Here is a 17198-nt window from a genome sequence, read left to right as displayed (position 1 = left end):
CTTTTATACTTTACAATAAAGCCATTAAAATGTGTGGGAAAAGAATGTTTAGTACCAAAAGAAATAGTCATGACAATCTTGAAAGTGCAAAGAGCAGTGTACAAAATTTACAAAAATTGAACACAACCTTTCCTTTTTAAAAGAAATCATATCTGTATGCCTAGAAAACTAGCAGAAAAGAATATACAAATGTTAATAATTATAGGAATTGTCTTATTACAGGTGATGTTAATTTATTAACTTTTGCTTGTCTATTTAAAATTTTTCTCTACAAAGCAGAAATCCCTCTAATAATTAAATGATAAGTGTCAGTCAACAACTTACATCCAAAGTTAACATCAAAGAATATTTATAAAATGCCTAGTGACTTTTATAAATATTTATCTTAAAGTATAAAAAATGCCAAGTGACACAGGATTGTTATTGACCTCTAAATCTTTCGATTGTGTTACCCCGTCACTTAAAAATTTGAGCATGTACTTTCCATACATCAAAATTTCATTATTCTGAAAATACATAGACTATCTAACTTTATATACATTTTAAATTTCTATCAAGATAGAAATCTCAAAAGGTAGTGTTTAATGAGTAAGAGTTCCATTCAGAGAAGATGAAAAGTTCTGGAGATGGATGATGGTGATGGCTGCATAGCAATGTGAATAGGTACTTAATGCTCCAGAACTGTACACTTAAAAATAGTTAAAATGTTAAATTTTTATGTTACATATATTTTATCACAATAAAAATTAGTAAAAAGATTAAAAATAAATAGCAATTCTACTATCACATTTTTATATCCTAATGAATTATCATTCATAAACCCTTAGTGCCAACAGAGCACAAACACTCATAAGCCTGGAGTTCTGGAGTACTGGAAAGCATTGGAGTACTGGAAATAAAGCACAACCTAATGCAGAAGAAAGCGGCAGCCATCACTGGGAAAGCATGAAAACCTTCATGGAAAAACTGCAAACTTGAAATGAAGCTTAAGGTAAAAACAACAGGTAACAATGATATACATGTATATGTTTCTTAACAAATAGATATTTTTTCCAAACTCTTGGTTTTCTGTTTGATCTCCAGAATTGCCTGCCAAGTTGCATTCTACTTACATAAGCTAACTCAAGGGAGCATCATGAGCAAAATAGAGGCAGGAGAGCCATAGCACCTACAAGGGAAGGGCACAGTGTGCATATGGGAGGAAGAGAAGAGCAACATTTACCCTTTATTTGTCAGAAACACAATTTTCAGATGGTGCCATGATGGGTGAGGATTTCACTTTCAAAAGAGCCACTGGTCCCAAGTATATGGAAGTGAAATAGGACTGGAGACACAGGCAGGAGCTAGGAGACAGTAATTGTGGGACTGGGAATAGAAAGCTATCAAACAAAGGAAATATTATATAAGAAATTCTGATAGGACTTGAGGATTGTTTGGACACAAGGATCTAAGAGAAGGACAAGAGTTGATCCCTATCTTAGAATCAGATAAAAATAGAGAGGTCATAAGGAGCTATCTGGTGAGGGAGGAATGAAAACTAAGTTAGGATGATATGTTCACCTTCTGGTTGAAATAGGAGACTTGAAAGGTAGAATTTTGGAGTCATATCCAAATGTTAGAATAAACAAGACTGCTAAAAACAGTACCTAGATGGCACATTCAGATGCAATGGTTTCACATTCTATGTAAGCAACTGAACCTCTGGGAATTAAAAATTCTAGGGAGGGAACAGACCTATTTTAAATAGACTATTCATTCCAGAAACCAATTTCTTCCAGCTTGGATAAGTCTTGATTGATTGGTCCATTAGTCAATAATCAGAAATACAGCTATAGGGACAGCTGGGTGGCTCAGTGGTTGAGCACCTAACTTCAGCTCAGGGCGTGACCCCAGGGTCCTAAAATCAAGTCCCACGCCATGCTCCCCACAGGGAGCCTGCTTCTCCCTCTGCCTATGTCTCTGCCTCTGTATCGCTCATGAATAAATAAATAAATAAAATCTTAAGAAATATAGCTATAAAAGATAAAACAAGAACCAAGGCAAAAATATCATAGGTCAAATAAAGAAGACAAAGTAGTTTCAAAGAAGGTAACAACAACAATAATAAATGCTTCAGTAAGGTAAACAATCTGTTAGCAGGGTATGGGGGGGCCACAGTGTTAAAAGACACAGTCATAAAAATACCTTAGAGGGAATTTCAGAGTAGAAGGGTAACATAGTGGGTTTTAAGTGTTAAGCAGTGAGTGAATGATGAGGAAGTGAGGCAGCCAGCAGAAATGACTAATCTTGAGAAGCTTGGCAACAAAATAAAGGAAGTACATAGAATTACAGTTCCAAGAGAGAGCAAGGCAAAGAAAAGGGTGGTTGTTCTATTTAGAGTTAGAGAAACCTGAGCATCCTTATTGAAATTGGTAAGAAGAGGAAAAAAAGAAAATGCAAGAATAAGAAGCAGAATCAGGGATAAACTAATGCTCAAGAAGAGGGAGGAAAGACTATAGAGAGGACCCTTTGAAAGAAGAATAGATTTTTTGATAAAAGAGGGAACGTATTTTTTTTAATAAAGGAAAAGGAGATCAAATCAGAGAACTATTGGATCACCTTCAGATTATCAGGAAAATAGGACTTAAGGTCATCTGCTATGACTGGAATACACTTGAAGGGAGGGAAAATATTCTGTTAAGTACCAGAAGGTAGGTCACAGAAATCAACACTTTGGAGTAGGTGTGTGAGTTTGTGTGCACATGCACACATCTATACACTAGCATAGACACACACCCTTTGATTAAAATACTTCTTTCAGAAACTGTAGATAACTCCAGGAAGTATACTTCTAGTATATATTTTGGGTTTTTCTCCCACATTAAAGTTATCTTAGCCTGAATGATTGCTATCTTTGTATATAACTCTATTTCAGGACTGTGCAGAGGAGGGGACAATGTAAAACAACAACGTTCATTTGTCAAGGCCATCATATGACAGACTAAGAGGCAAGATTCAAGAGAGAAATATTAATATCTTATAAGGTCCTGAAACACTCAGCAATTAAATTTTCAGCAGGAAGAAGGTTTTATTCCAATGGTAAGAATAGCTGTCATTACCAAGGTATAGAAGAGGGAAAAAAAAAAAAAAAAAAACAAGGAAGCTAAGAAGTAACAGAGAAGCATGGGCATAGACTGATTTCTATGCACGTGAGCCTCACCCGGAAAGGAAGAGAGCGGAATCTGATGCGGGAAGGCAGGCTGCGGCCACTGGGACTGATTGTTCCAAACAAAAGAAAGGGAAGGTAAGCCAGCTTCGTAATATCAAGCAAAGATTTAGATTTCTCCTGCAAAGGCACCAGATGGACTGTAAAATTCTTCAAAGGCAGAAATATCAGCTCACTTGACAAATATTTAACACCTATGTCCTAGACACTAAGCTAAATGTTGGGGAGAGAGAAATAATTGGCTTCATGGATTAGTTATCTTTTGCTCCAAAACTTAGTGCCTTAAAATAATAAACAAATTTTATCTCAGTTTCTGAGTAGGTGGTTCTTGCTCTGGGTCTTTGTGTTGGGTGTCCCCAAGAACACCTCCAGTTTCAGTGGTCACTAGGAAGATTCATATACATATAGTTTTACTTGTGGCTTTGATGACAGCAAAAGGATATACAGCAAAAATCAATAAAGGGAAAAGGTACATGGAATGAAGTCCATAGGAAATGAAGTCCATGGAAACAAGCTTCCAAGAGCCCTCCCCCCATGGAATTACACAGAATTAACTCCTCTAGCATCATACCATGACAGCAATTTGTGAAATATTGTCTACCAGGGAAGCTCATTAGAGACTCAATGTCCAAGGGTTTTGCTGGGGGGTGCTCACGCATGTACCCTCTGCCTAGCACATAACAAAATTCCAGACACCCAGATAAATGCAGGTGTTCACCATAAATAATATTGTTTGCAAGTTGCGGCAATGTCAACTGCTCATCGTTAGAGAATGGTGGGAACCTTCTCTAAATCCAAGTTCCCAGATAGCAGCCAAGGGCCAATCTTGCAAGTGGGCCTTTCTAAGGATAGCTGTCTTGAGTCTGCTAGGTCAATTCCTTTCCACATGGTGTCTCATAAAGTTGCAGTCAAGCTGTTGGCTGGGACTCCATCATTTGAAGCCTTGCTTGGAGCTGAAGGGTACACTTATAAGAAAGTTCACTTACTTGGCTAGAGGCTGGAAGTTCTTCATCATGTGGTTCTCTTCACGAGGACACCTGAATGTCCTCAACATACAGTGTACCCCACAGTGAGCAATCCAAGACAGCAAGAGAATGAGAGCATCCCCCAAATAGAAGCTACCATCTCTAATAAATTTAGTTCAAAGTGACATACCATCATTTCTGCTCTTGGTCACAAAGACCAATCCTAGCACAATGTGGGTTTGGGAGGAAATTAACAACTCTGAATGCCAAGAATCAGGGATTAATGGGGGCTATCTTAGAGGTTGGCTCCACAGTCATCTTTAGGCTCCAAGTGACTCCCATCTGTCCTACATGCAATATACACTAGCCTCTCCCAAAGTCCCTAGAGTCTCATTGAACCCCAGCGTCAGCTCCCAGTCCAGACTCCCCTTGCCTAAATCAGGTCTAGACACGGATGAGGTACATTGGGTATGGTCTCTGACATACAGCTGACTACGGTTCCTCCTGATGGAAGGAGCTACTGGTTATGTGTCCCCACACACTCAACACACAACAGGGAGACAAGCAGAGGATAACCATTATAAACACTCCTGCACACAGAGGGGGAAATGGGAAGCATGTAGGGCTAGCAATTCTGAAATCCTACCAAACACATGTGAGTTCCTTGCTGAGGCTTGGAAATAATTCTCTAGGACTCTTAAGTCCAGCCTCTGAACTCTGGGTTTGGGCCTCCAGGTGGGCCTTCCATTTTCATGAAAGATAAGTATTTGCTGCTGAGTAGTCTTCTCTGCCTGCTTCCCACTTGATACTTAGGTGTCTAAAGTCCTCTTTTCATTTTGTTCTGTGGCCCTTTCATTTCAATCTGATGGTGTCTCTTCAAGTTTAACTCTTAAAACCGTTCAAGGTCTTCTGTGAATCCTCTTAGGCTTCATTCCATTAGACAGAGGCTACACCCACAAATCTCTTTGCAGTAAGGCCTTCCTCACTCAAGGCCTTCCTCTTTGTACTATTGCTCTGGTACAATGTCCTTGAGCTTCCAAGAAGCCCTACCATTGACCAAGAGGGTCTAGAAGCCAAACTCTTATCTCCTGAGAGGGCTTTTGGGCAACTGCATATTTCTCTGAGACACTATCTTTGATTTTTGAGATTTTGAAAAGATTTTACAGTCACACCCTCAGCTTAATGTCTGGAACTTCTTTTCCTAAAAGTGCCCCCAAATTTGATCTTCCCTCAAAACCATTTCTTAATTTTAATATCATGTAACATCTGGAGAGGCTGGAAATCTTCAAAAACAGCAAGTCCCAGCTCCTTTGGTTCACTAGTTCTGCCTTCAGTTTTTCTCTCCCTGCAATTTTACTATAAGCAACAGGGGGAAAAAATGGAAGGCACAACACGGTTTCAAAATCTCCTTAACTGCATCACCCAGTTTATTAGGTACGTTTTCGACTTTCCACAGTACTGTAGATGACAGTATTGCTACATTTTTTTTTGCCACTACATAATAAAGACTGCCTTTTCTAGTTTCCAGCATGATTCTCCTCATTTTCCTTTATGCCTCCTCAAAGTCCAAACTTCTGTGAATGGTGTACTCAGGACACTTTAAACTTTTGCTAACACGTTCCTCAAAATCCTTACAGCTTTTCTACTGTGTTCTCCCTAGTTTCAAAGCCACTACCGTATTTTCATTTTTTGTTATGTCAGTACCCCACTTCCAGTACCAGTTTCATACTAATTATCTATTGCTGCAATAATAAGTCACCTCCAAGTTAGTACTTAAAACAACAGCATGGATTGTTACACGTAGTTTCTGAAGGTTAGAAATCAAAAGGCATTTAGATGGTTTTGGATTGGGGTCTCTCATGACGTTGCAATCAAGCTGGCAGTAGGGCGTGTAGCATCCGAAAGCTCAACAAGGGGGGGGACCTGCTTCTAAGCTCACTCACGTGGTTGTTGGCCAGCCTTGCCACATGAGCTTCTCTCCACACATTGCCTGTCTTCACAACATTGGAGCTGGTTTTCCGTAGAGTGAATGATTTAAGAGAAAGAACCCAAGATAGAAACCAGAGTCTTTTTTTTTTTTTTTTAAGATTTATTTATTTCAGAGAGAGACAGAGAGGGCATGAGTACGGACAGCGTAGAAGGAGAGGGAAAAAAGCAGACTTCTGGCTGAGCAGGCAGCCCGTCGAGGGCTCAATCTCCTGACCCTGAGATCATGACCTGAGTGGAAATCAAGAGTCAGGCACTCAACCCACTGAGCCACCCAGGTGCCCCAAAACTTCAGTCTTTTATAACTTAGTCTGGGCAATGACATATCATCACTTTTATTATAATTTATTTGTCAAGGACATGAATACCAAGAGGTAAGATTCACTGGGGACCATCTTGGTGGGTGGCCACCTATCTGGAAGTCTTAATGGGATGACAGCCATCAACAACTACTTACAATTAAATTCAATGAGGGCCATAATAAACATATGGAGAAGTCAGCACCAGCTTTCCCTGGGGGAGCTAAGAATATAGGACAGGGGAGGTGAGGTTTAATTTAGGGCTTAGAGGAATGAATGAAATTTGTCAGACCCAGGGAAGAGCCTTGGTCTGCTGGAAGCTTTCCATGCATTTCTCTTTTTGCATATCCTACCTGCCTGGTAAATTTGATAACCTCAAAGTTCTTCCTAAGAGCAAATATGGAATGACTTAATTTAATATCAATATTTTTAGAGGACACATTACCATTTAACAGATGAAGCAGAAGTATAATGGTAGATGATGGATGCTATGCTTGGAAATGCCTCATCTAAAGGTCAGATTTACTTTAGGTAAAAAAAAATAAATAAAGTGAAAGCGCACAGCTTGATAACAAATGTGCAAGTCAGAATAAATGCCCCTAATTTTGTAAGGCACACAACTATGCAACACATACTAATGATTATTTAAATAAGAAGGCAGGGAGAAAGAAATGTGAACCAAAGGACCCTTTACAAGAGATAGATGTAAGCCTTGTTTAAAGTGTGGATAGAAAACTAGGCCAGGCAAGCATGCTGAGATATTAAAATCTCCCTCTTTTTTATCTCTCATTGAAAGAGTGATACAATCATATAAAAATTTGTGCAGTATAAATAAGCATAAAGAAGAAAACAAAAATCACCCATGACCCCCAATTCTAGGGATAACGGCTAATTAAATTATAGACTGTTCCCTTTCAGAGCACTCGGGGAGAGACGAGGGTGGACACACATACATAAGCACATATGGATGGAGAAGTGTGTGTTTAATTTTGGAAACATGTCATTTTTGGAAGTGGCTGTTTTTCCTGAATATAAAATTAACACAAAAATTAATATACGAGTAATGATTTCTTTAAGTCGTAAGCATTATGGAGGGATATGAGGTAAAAACACTGTTTACTCCTAACATCTGGTATTTTTCTTACAGTCATTTTCAATGCAAATATGATTTTAATGCAAAAATAGGCTCGCACTGTTTACCACTTCTCTCATTTAAAAATACACAGTGCTATCTTTCTCTGTTAATACATGCACGCTATATTGTTTTTTTAATGACTACATAGTTTCAGGATAGATATGCACCATAAATTATTTAACCAATGCCCTATTAATGAGCATTTGTCCTGCTCTCAAACTCCCACCATTGCAACGAGGCTCAGTAATTACACCTTTATGCACACATCTTGACACACCAATCAGTTATTTCCTCAGGGTAAACCTCTGGAATTAGATTTGACTCACCTAAGAATCTGCATGCATATTCCACCACAAATGCCATATCAATGTACACATACCAAGAGTGTAAAAATGTCTCCAGCCACCACCTAGACCACTAGTGAGTGCTAGAAGTAAATAGTTTTAACTTTCATTTCTTCAGACACGAGAGGCAATTAATACGTTAAGACAATATATCCTCCTTCCACAGTTTGGCTATCCTCAAATGTTTAAGTTATGTGAACTTTGTAAATTATGCATTCTCATTTTTTGCCAAATTTTCTTGGAAGTGTTCGCCATTTTTGTATTGATTTATATGTAAGTCTCCTCCCACCCACCCAAATGCACCTCCATTCATATTTATTTTTAAGGCCAGCAAAAAAGTCTTATCAGCAGAACATAAATGAGAACTCACAGAGCTAGTAAATGGCTGCACCACACACAAAACTCCCTGACTCCAAAATGCAGCCTCTTCCCACAGTGGTGGTAGTGGTGGGGGGTGGGGGTGGGGGTGGCAGCTGTGCTGACCTGCTGCTTCCTAGGGACCAAGGCAGTCACTCCCAAACTGTTGCTCTTCAGAGTCACCTGGGAAGCTCTTAAAACCCCTGCCACCCACTTCTCACTCCATATCAATTAAACCAGGCACAGTATCTCTCCATCTGAAGGTAGTAATCAAAGCATAAACATCCTTTCAGGTGGCAGTATTGTTAAATGAGTACAAGGTTTTCTGTTGGAGGTGATAAAAAACTTTGGACATAGTCATGATGGTCACACAAAACTGAGTTATAGCTGATGCCACTGAACTGTACATTAAATACGGTTAAAATGGCAAATTTTATGTTTTATGCCTTTGACCATGACTTCAAAAAATTAATACACCAAAAACCATTGCATGGTATACCTTAACTGTGTGCATCTTTGGTATGTGGATTATATTTCAAAAAACTACTAAAAAAATCCTTTTAGTGCAGCATAATGACACAGTGGTCAACAAATGAGTAAAGTAATAGTCTTGGCTCTGTTAATACATAGGACAGTGACAATAATTTGAAACCCCCATCGAAGGGTTTTCTCTCACTCATCGTCTCATTCCCTGCAACACAGAAACAAAATGCTTATTGATTTGTACTTTACGTATCTTTGGTCAGCAGTAATTCAGGATTTATATGCTGAGTGGTATGAGGAAAAGAATAAGCAATTTCTTGGGCCAGCTCCCAGGACTAAGAATATTTAAAGACTACTTGAGGGCTAAGATATTGGCAACGTCACTAAATTCGGTTTTGCAGCAGTACAAATGTTCCATTTTACTGGAGCACCAGCTCACACATATAGAAAGCCACCGTGAAGCTAGATAACAGATCTGTTTCTAAAGAGAAGCAAAATAGGCTTGTTTATAAAAACAAGAAGGTGCCAACGGCAGCAATGTCCAGAAGATGACAAATGCAAATATCCATCTCCCCAGAAACATGGTCTACTGCCACTCCTCCAGGATTTATAAAGTACTTCACATCTGCAAACTCTTCCATAATCACTATCATCAGCCATCCCCAAGGAGCCCAGAAATTTCCATTTTTTGAAAGATTGGCAAGCCTCTTATCTCAATGCATACCTTTCCTTAACAAGAGCTCTTCATTCAATAAAGGCCAAACCTCCAATAAGGGTTAACTGTCATTTAGAGTCTGTGGTTTCTGCTCCTGACCCTCCACAATCAATGTACTACCAGAAACCAACATGATGGTGTACACAGCTTATTCATTGAAGTACTTAAGAATGAAAGAAAACACTCATGTCCAAAACGCCACCCGGAGCACAATGGGAAAAAAATGGATAAATATGAATCTAGGGAACTTGTGCTTCAGTCTTCAATCTGGGGTTGGCATCCTATGTGACCTGATCTAATTAATTAACTACTCTGAATCTCAGTTCCTTTATCTGTAAGATGGGCTTAATGATCATACTGCCTATCGCACAGATTATTATGAGGTCCAGTGAAATTAATGGATGTCTAAACATCTCAAAAACTGAAGTTCTGGGATCCCTGGGTGGCTCAGTGGTTTAGCTCCTGCCTTCAGCCCAGGGCGTGATCCTGGAGTCCCGGGATCGAGTCCCACATCTGGCTTCCTGCATGGAGCCTGCGTCTCCCTCTGACTGTGTCTCTGCCTCTCTCCCTCTCTGTCTCTCTGTCTCTCATGAATGAATGAATGAATAAATAAATAAATAAATAAATAAAATCTTTTTTAAAAATTATTTTTTTAAATTATTTTTTATTTATTTATGATAGTCACACAGAGAGAGAGAGAGAGAGGCAGAGACACAGGTAGAGGGAGAAGCAGGCTCCATGCACCGGGAGCCCGACGTAGGATTCGATCCCGGGTCTCCAGGATTGCGCCCTGGGCCAAAGGCAGGCGCCAAACCGCTGCGCCACCCAGGGATCCCTAAAAAATTATTAAAAAAAAAACAAAACTGAAGTTCTATGCAAATGTGAAAGAGGACTAGAACACTTCCAATCTCTAAATAGCTCCAGAGCAGCACAGCTGAGGGCCTTTGAGAATAGCATATTTTGTATTTCGTTTAAATACGAAAGCAAGGAAGTGAATTCGACAGAGGGAAAAATATTAATCCAAGTTACCTCTTCATGCATCCATTTCATAACCTACTTGAGACTCAGCTGATTACGTAGTAGAAGCTACTGACTAAGGTGTGAAAGGAAATGTGAGTTAGAATAAATAAAGAGCCTTAATTTAGACTGATAAAATCATTTCCATCTGAGACTCTAGAGTTTGTGGTGGTGGTGGTGTTGTGTACATTCTGTTTTTGTTTAGTACCACAGAAAGCACTGGTGTAAGAGACTCCATTCCTTCTGGAGCTTGGACATACCTAGTTTCTTTCTAGAAAAGATGCTGGCGGGAACGCAATCTTCACTGCACAGCAATTCTCTAATGGATTTTAAAGGAATCCTGTGAGGTAAGACAAAAATCCTCAGCGCACTGATTTTATATTCTGCAAATGTATAACCTCTGAAATTTCAAAGTCAGGGACTTATTTTTTCACTGCTGAATGAAGACTTAGATTGGGACTCGTGTGTGTTCCAAATTTAGCAGAGCCTCCACGGCTGGAAGCAGTTGCTTAACAACTGCACACATTTGTGTATTACCTCACAGGTTGCCAGGAGAGGCCACCCGCAGAGCCAAAAAGCAAAGTCAAGTCAGATGCAAACAAGTGACCAAAAAATGGATCCTGAAATCAAGAGAGAATAGATGGTGCTCCTCCTTCAACCACCGTTTCCTTAGGGAGGTCTGGTCAGGAAGCGGGAGACATCAGGATACATCCTGACAAGTGAGGTTATCGATGGTGTTCGGGCACTGAAGAAGTAATCAACTTTAAAACAAACAAATTTCAATCTCCGATCTTCTCTCCTCTTTCCTTTCCAAATCAAATTCCTCAAGTGAACAGACCACAGCTTCTGCCTCCACTTATTCTCCATACACTAAAAAAAAGGCTCTCTCAGGGTTCACCCACCACAACTGCATCATCACCAAGCCAAGTGGCCTTTCATGAATGCTTATTGTCCTCCCAGTAGAGGCAACACTCTTGGCCATTCCTTTTTCTGGAAACAGCTCCTCCCCTGACTCCTCTGGTAACATGCTCCACCTATCTTCCCTACTCCATTTCCCTGTCCCTGTGCCTCTCCTGGTTCTTGATGACCTAAGTCCCCTGGCTTCTGCTTTGGAAATCCTCTACTACTCACAACCATCAGAGACACAAGCTTCTCTATGGCTCTTTGTCCTGCTATACATAACAACTCCCAACGACCTCTCTCTCTATTGAAAATCAAGCCCATATTTCCAATTGCCTGCCCCATATGTCCATTTCTCTCATCCTCCACCATCTTTCCTACAAAAACAACCTCCTGCTCCTGGCTTTCCAAGTTTTATTATTTTTGTTTCTCACTATCAAAGCCATTCTTCTCTATCCCACCTACATTTATAAGTTTCCAAGTACCATGAATGGCTCAAGATATCCCTCATGTCCATTGTTTCCTTTGTATGAAAAGATACTACAATCACTTCCTATGTGAATTCTTGTTGACCGTAGCTTCTGAGTCAAAAAGTTCTGCACCACAATACCAGATAACTATTCTTATAGTAACATGTACATTGCAGCCTGTAATTTTTGCGGTTCAAAAATTACCAAGGCTTCTGCTTTTTAAATTGAGATTTTTAATTGTAACATCCAAGGTTGTCTTGTCCATAAGCCAGTCTTCCTCTCTTAAAACCCTAGAAGGCCACAATGTTCAGATGAGTTTGGATTGCTAGCTGTTTTTGTAAACTTGCCTTGAAGTTTCCCATTCCACTTTAAATGTTCTTTTGCACCCCACCTGCTCCACCACCATCTCCACCTATTAAAGTTACCCTTTAACACCTAGATCAAACAACTTCCACAGTGAAGGCTATTCTGATTTCTTCTGTCAAACATGTTTTGTATGCAAAAGCATTTTGTACCATTCTTGGGGCTTTTACATCTGTAAGTGAGGTGCACATTTTATCTCCTCTTTAGATCACAAGTCTCTCAAAGGGATGGACTCAGCATCAAGGTTTGCTGAAAACAGCATGAACTTTGAAACCAAAATGATGAGGGTATGTTTTCATTTACACTGGCTAAGTGGTGCGAAATCTCTCAGCTTAATTGCCTATAAAATGAACCCATTGTAATTATTGAGAATTAACTTGTCTTCTCAGGGGTGGGCCAACTATGGCCCACAGGCTAAATCCAGCCCACTGCCCATTTTTATAAAGTTTTATTAAAACATAACTATGCTCATTCTTTTATGTAATTTCTATGGTTGCTTTTCCACTGCAATAGTAAAGCTGAGTAGCTACGATAGAGACCACATGGCCTGCTAAGACCAAAATATTTATTATCTGGTCCCTAGGGGAAAAGAAAAACCTCTACCTCCAATTCACTCTCTTTTTTAGGTGGAGAGGTAGATATTTTCCAGACTTCCCTGAATCTAGGGGTAAAGGGGTTAATTGGGTTCCACTAATTAGATGCATGCATGCATGCAAGGAGTTGTAGAAGGTAGATAAAATGGTGGCCATCTTCTGTCTCCTTGAGTGTTCATGGAAACATGAGACTTCTGATCCCCGGCAGTGTCCTTGTGCCTTACTCCAGCTTTCCGTAGGTTGAGAAGCAGTTGCAGCAAGGGCAGTAGCCACAGGGACTTTCTGATCCCAGCTTCCCAATGCCGGGATGGCAATGGCAGGGGCACATTTTTACCTTGGCTCCACCTTGTTCTGGAAATCTTTTCCCTGAGGCTCACCCTTCCAGTGATTTTGTAAGCACCCAATTTTCTGTATTAAATCCTTTCTTGTTTAAAATTTATAGCCAAGTTTCTGTGTCTTGTACTGAACTCTGACACGGAACCAAATGATAAACATCTAGTTGAGTTACTGAGACATGAAATGACAGCATCTGTGAAAGCACTTTATAAACAGTAAAGCTAATATTTTCTGTAAATCTTCATCTCATCCCTCATACACTGACCCCCACTGCTGACTCAGCACAGCACCCCACCCCCAAAATCCCAATGCTCCCACAGCTCTCTTCTTCCTCACTCTACTTGAGCAATCCCATCACTCCTGCTAGCTCCCACAGCCCTAAGAATCAAGGGTTAACTTATTTTAAAAGGTTGACACAAAGCTAGCTCTCCAGAACAATGCACGTGCATTAAAACTTCAATGTGATTTCTGAGTTCATGGGCCTTCTGAATTTCGTCAATGGATCTCTAAGTTATAAAACCTTTTTCTTCTATGCTAATGAGCATCTAATCCTGTATATTGAGTACCAGATTGTTATCCTGAGGTTAACCTTGATGTATACACCTGCCCACTGAACCACGTGTAGGCAACTCAAGCTCAGTGTGTCCACACATGGTTTTATCTCTCCACTGCTCCTCTTCTTCTGTTGTTTATCAAGTATGTGAAAGATGCTAGCATTCCTTAAAGATGTGGTGCCCTTCCTTCCTTCCTTCCTTCCTTCCTTCCTTCCTTCCTTCCTTCCTTCCTTCTCTAAAGACAATTGCCAGGTCTTAGTGATTCTACATCCCTAACTGCTTTTTAATCTATCCCCATCCCCTTCTCTATTGTCAGTAATTTGTCCAGCCACCCCCATCTCTAATCAAGATTGCTACAGAAGCCCTCAAATTGGCATTTCTGCTTCCATTCTGTCTTCTCCAATCCCCTTCCTACACCTTAAAACATGCATGTCAAATCCAAACAGTCTTTCTTGTTTAAAACCTTTAATAATTCCACCTTATTCTCACCATCAGCCCTCCCCACGCCTCTTGAATTGCCTCCATACTACCCTACCATATGAGTTTTCAGTACCAATCTTTGTCCTTCCCAAGGAGTACATGTCACTCTTTCCCCATGATGTCCTTCCTCACCATTTTATTTCCTACTGCCACTCTTCTACCACCCCCCAACACACACTTTCCTCCTTGCTAACACCCCATCCTTCAGTACTCAGTTTAGATACTATTGCCTTATTTACCAAATGTTTATTGAGCCTCTACCACATGCCAACCACAAATAGCACAGGAGATACAGCAATAAAAAGACAGTCACAATCCTTATCCTGTCCAAAGTCAGTCTTATAGAGGCATTAGATCAAAAATGACAAGTATGATGGCCCTGTAGTTGCCCCCAGGCTAAGCCAGGATCCGCCCCCCCACTCTGGGATACCACATCTTTAGTGCCCCAACCCCAAGACCACTATTAGCTCAACCATCTATCTCAATGACCAGACTACAAACTTGTTATAGGCAGGACTGTGTCTTATTCATCATTTCATTTATCATCAACACCTAGTACTGTAACTGGCACTTAGGAATTGCTTAATAAATCCCTATTGATTATGAAAATTCAGTAGTAAATATCAGCTGAATGAATCAGCTCAGCTTAGGAGTGACCCTATAAGGAGAATACAATGCAAACAACTGGGGTTGGGGTCCTATTTGCTTGCCTGGGCTTTGCCAATGATTCAAATCAAAGGTAACATCCTTCTAACTAACAACTGGACTTGCTGCCTGCATTTCATGTTAAGCAGCTATTCCCAGTAGCCTTTCTTGCCTCTAGGATAAAAACTTGCATGTTCAACAGTGTACCTAATTAGAGGCACCCCCTGGCAACTCCAGAGGCCTCGGGAGGTGAGTCACCAAGCTGTGCCCTTGGTCACCGGAACCTAAACAACATCGAAGACAGGTAAGCACAGGGGACTTGACAGCTAGGAGAGGCCCAGGAGCTCAGCCAAGTTAGATCCCAGAAGCTTTGCTGCAAACTCCCTGCTAGGCCAGCCTAGCATGTGTGTATAAACTACCACCACATTTCTTAATGTGTGTAAAACTGGTAGGGGATGAGGGAAGGCAAAGAAAAACTGAGGATTAATTATAGCCCTTCCTTATGAAAAAAATAATCAAGCTGTTTGGATAAATGCCAATGAGATTTTCTTGCATGTATGATGATACAAGTGAACATTTATGAAGCACCTGCCATGTGCCAGATTCTCACCCCTTGATGTGCATTAAATCATTTAATTCTCTCAATGCCCCTATGAAGTGAGTTCCATTATTATCTCCTTTACAGATTATTAAACAGAGGCCCAGTGAGATTAAGGAGCCTCTCCATGGCTGCCCTGCAGCCAGTAAGTGACATAGCAGGATGCAAACTTTCAGTCTGATTCAGCCCAGGATCAGAAAATCTACACTTACATCCCTGTGATAGAGGGGCAGTGCTCTCACCTCATCTGGCCAGAGTCCCAGTCCCCAATGCCAACAAAGCTGGGCATGTGCTATCAGGCAGGACTGAGGGTCTTGTTACAGTGTTAAGGATCTGCCCCTCAATATGGCCAATTATTGCCATCACTACTGAGGATTTTTTTTTTTTTTTTTAAGAAAGAGAGAGAGCATGTGTGCAAGCTAGAGGAGGGGTGGGAGGGCAGAGGGAGAGAAAGGATTCTAAGGATTCTCCACACCCTCCACACACAGCATAGAGCCCGATGCAGGTCTTGATCTCACAATCCTGAGATCATGACCTGAGCCGAAACCAAGAGTCAGATGCTTAATGGATAGAGCCACCCAGGTGACCTGAAATCTAGATTTTTTAAATTGGGGATAAGAAAAGGGCAGGATTGTAAAAGGTTTTAGCCAGAGGGACTGAAAGGAATATGGTAGTAATAACTGAGAGAGCCTTATGAAGGAGGAAGAGGGTTAAAGATAAAACATTGCCCAGTTCTGACTTGCTGAATTTCCAGTGCTAAAGATGCTCTGAGGGTCCATAAAAACTCAGACTGGAACAGAGGACCAGGGGTACAAATTCATAGAGAAGATTCTGGTTACTTTGTTCTCAGGCTACTCCACCTCAGCCCTCAGTTCTACCAAGAAAAGGATCATTTAAAACACCCCATTTTTGTTTGTTCTGAGGATGGTGAAAATACAGGCTGGAATTAGTTTCCTGGGGCTTCTGTAACACAAACTGAGTGCTTAAACAACAGAAATGTACTGCCTTATGGTTCTGGAGGCCTAGAGAAGTGAGCCAGTTGGGTCATGCTCTCTCTTAACAGTCCAGGAAAAAAATCTGTTCCCATCTATCCTCCTAGTTTCTGACAGATCTTTAGCTTGTGGCAACAGAACTCCAATCTTTACATGTTGTGTTTTCTCTCTCTCTTTCTCTCTCTCTTTCTGTGTGTGTGTATGTCAAAATTTCCCTTTTTACAAGGACATCAGTCATATTGGATTAGGGGCCCACTTTATTGCAGTATGACCTCATCTTAACTAATTGTATCTGCAATGACTTTCTAAACTAGGTCACAATGTGAGGTAAAGACAGGACTTCAATATTGTTGTGGGGGGGGGCACAATTCAATCTATATCAAAGCTTTAAATGGAGATTTCCTTTCTTATAAAATCAGGTTCCATAAGAACAGTTCTCTTGGAAAATCATTATGTTCAAAGAACCATGCACGTCCTACAGGGAATACAAAAATGAATTAGATCCTAATTCTCAAGGGCCTTCCAATGAAGCCCGAGTGAGAAGACACTCACAAAAGCTATCCTACAAATAAGTAGGTTATAGTTGACTTGAAAGTAATATGAATACCATAAGAATCAAATGGGGTAGGGTAGTCACTTTTTCTATAAAAATCAGGAATTGAGGGAGGCACCTGGGTGGCTCAGTGGCTGAGCATCCACCTTTGGTTCAGGTCATGATCCCGGAGTCCTGGGATAGAATCCCACATCAGGCTCCCAGTGAG

At 40.5% G+C, this 17198-nt stretch overlaps 1 protein-coding gene across 20 annotated transcripts in view; it reads right to left on the bottom strand.

The window, feature by feature from the left end:
- Positions 1-17198, bottom strand: part of RGS6 (regulator of G protein signaling 6) — a 570894-nt gene that overhangs the window by 479832 nt on the left and 73864 nt on the right. The window lies entirely within an intron of this gene.

Source organism: Canis lupus, chromosome 9 (assembly GCF_048164855.1).
Source record: "Canis lupus baileyi chromosome 9, mCanLup2.hap1, whole genome shotgun sequence".
Classification (NCBI taxonomy): domain Eukaryota; kingdom Metazoa; phylum Chordata; class Mammalia; order Carnivora; family Canidae; genus Canis; species Canis lupus.
Note: the sequence above shows the minus strand (reverse complement) of the source record. Positions and strands in the feature narration are given on the sequence as shown.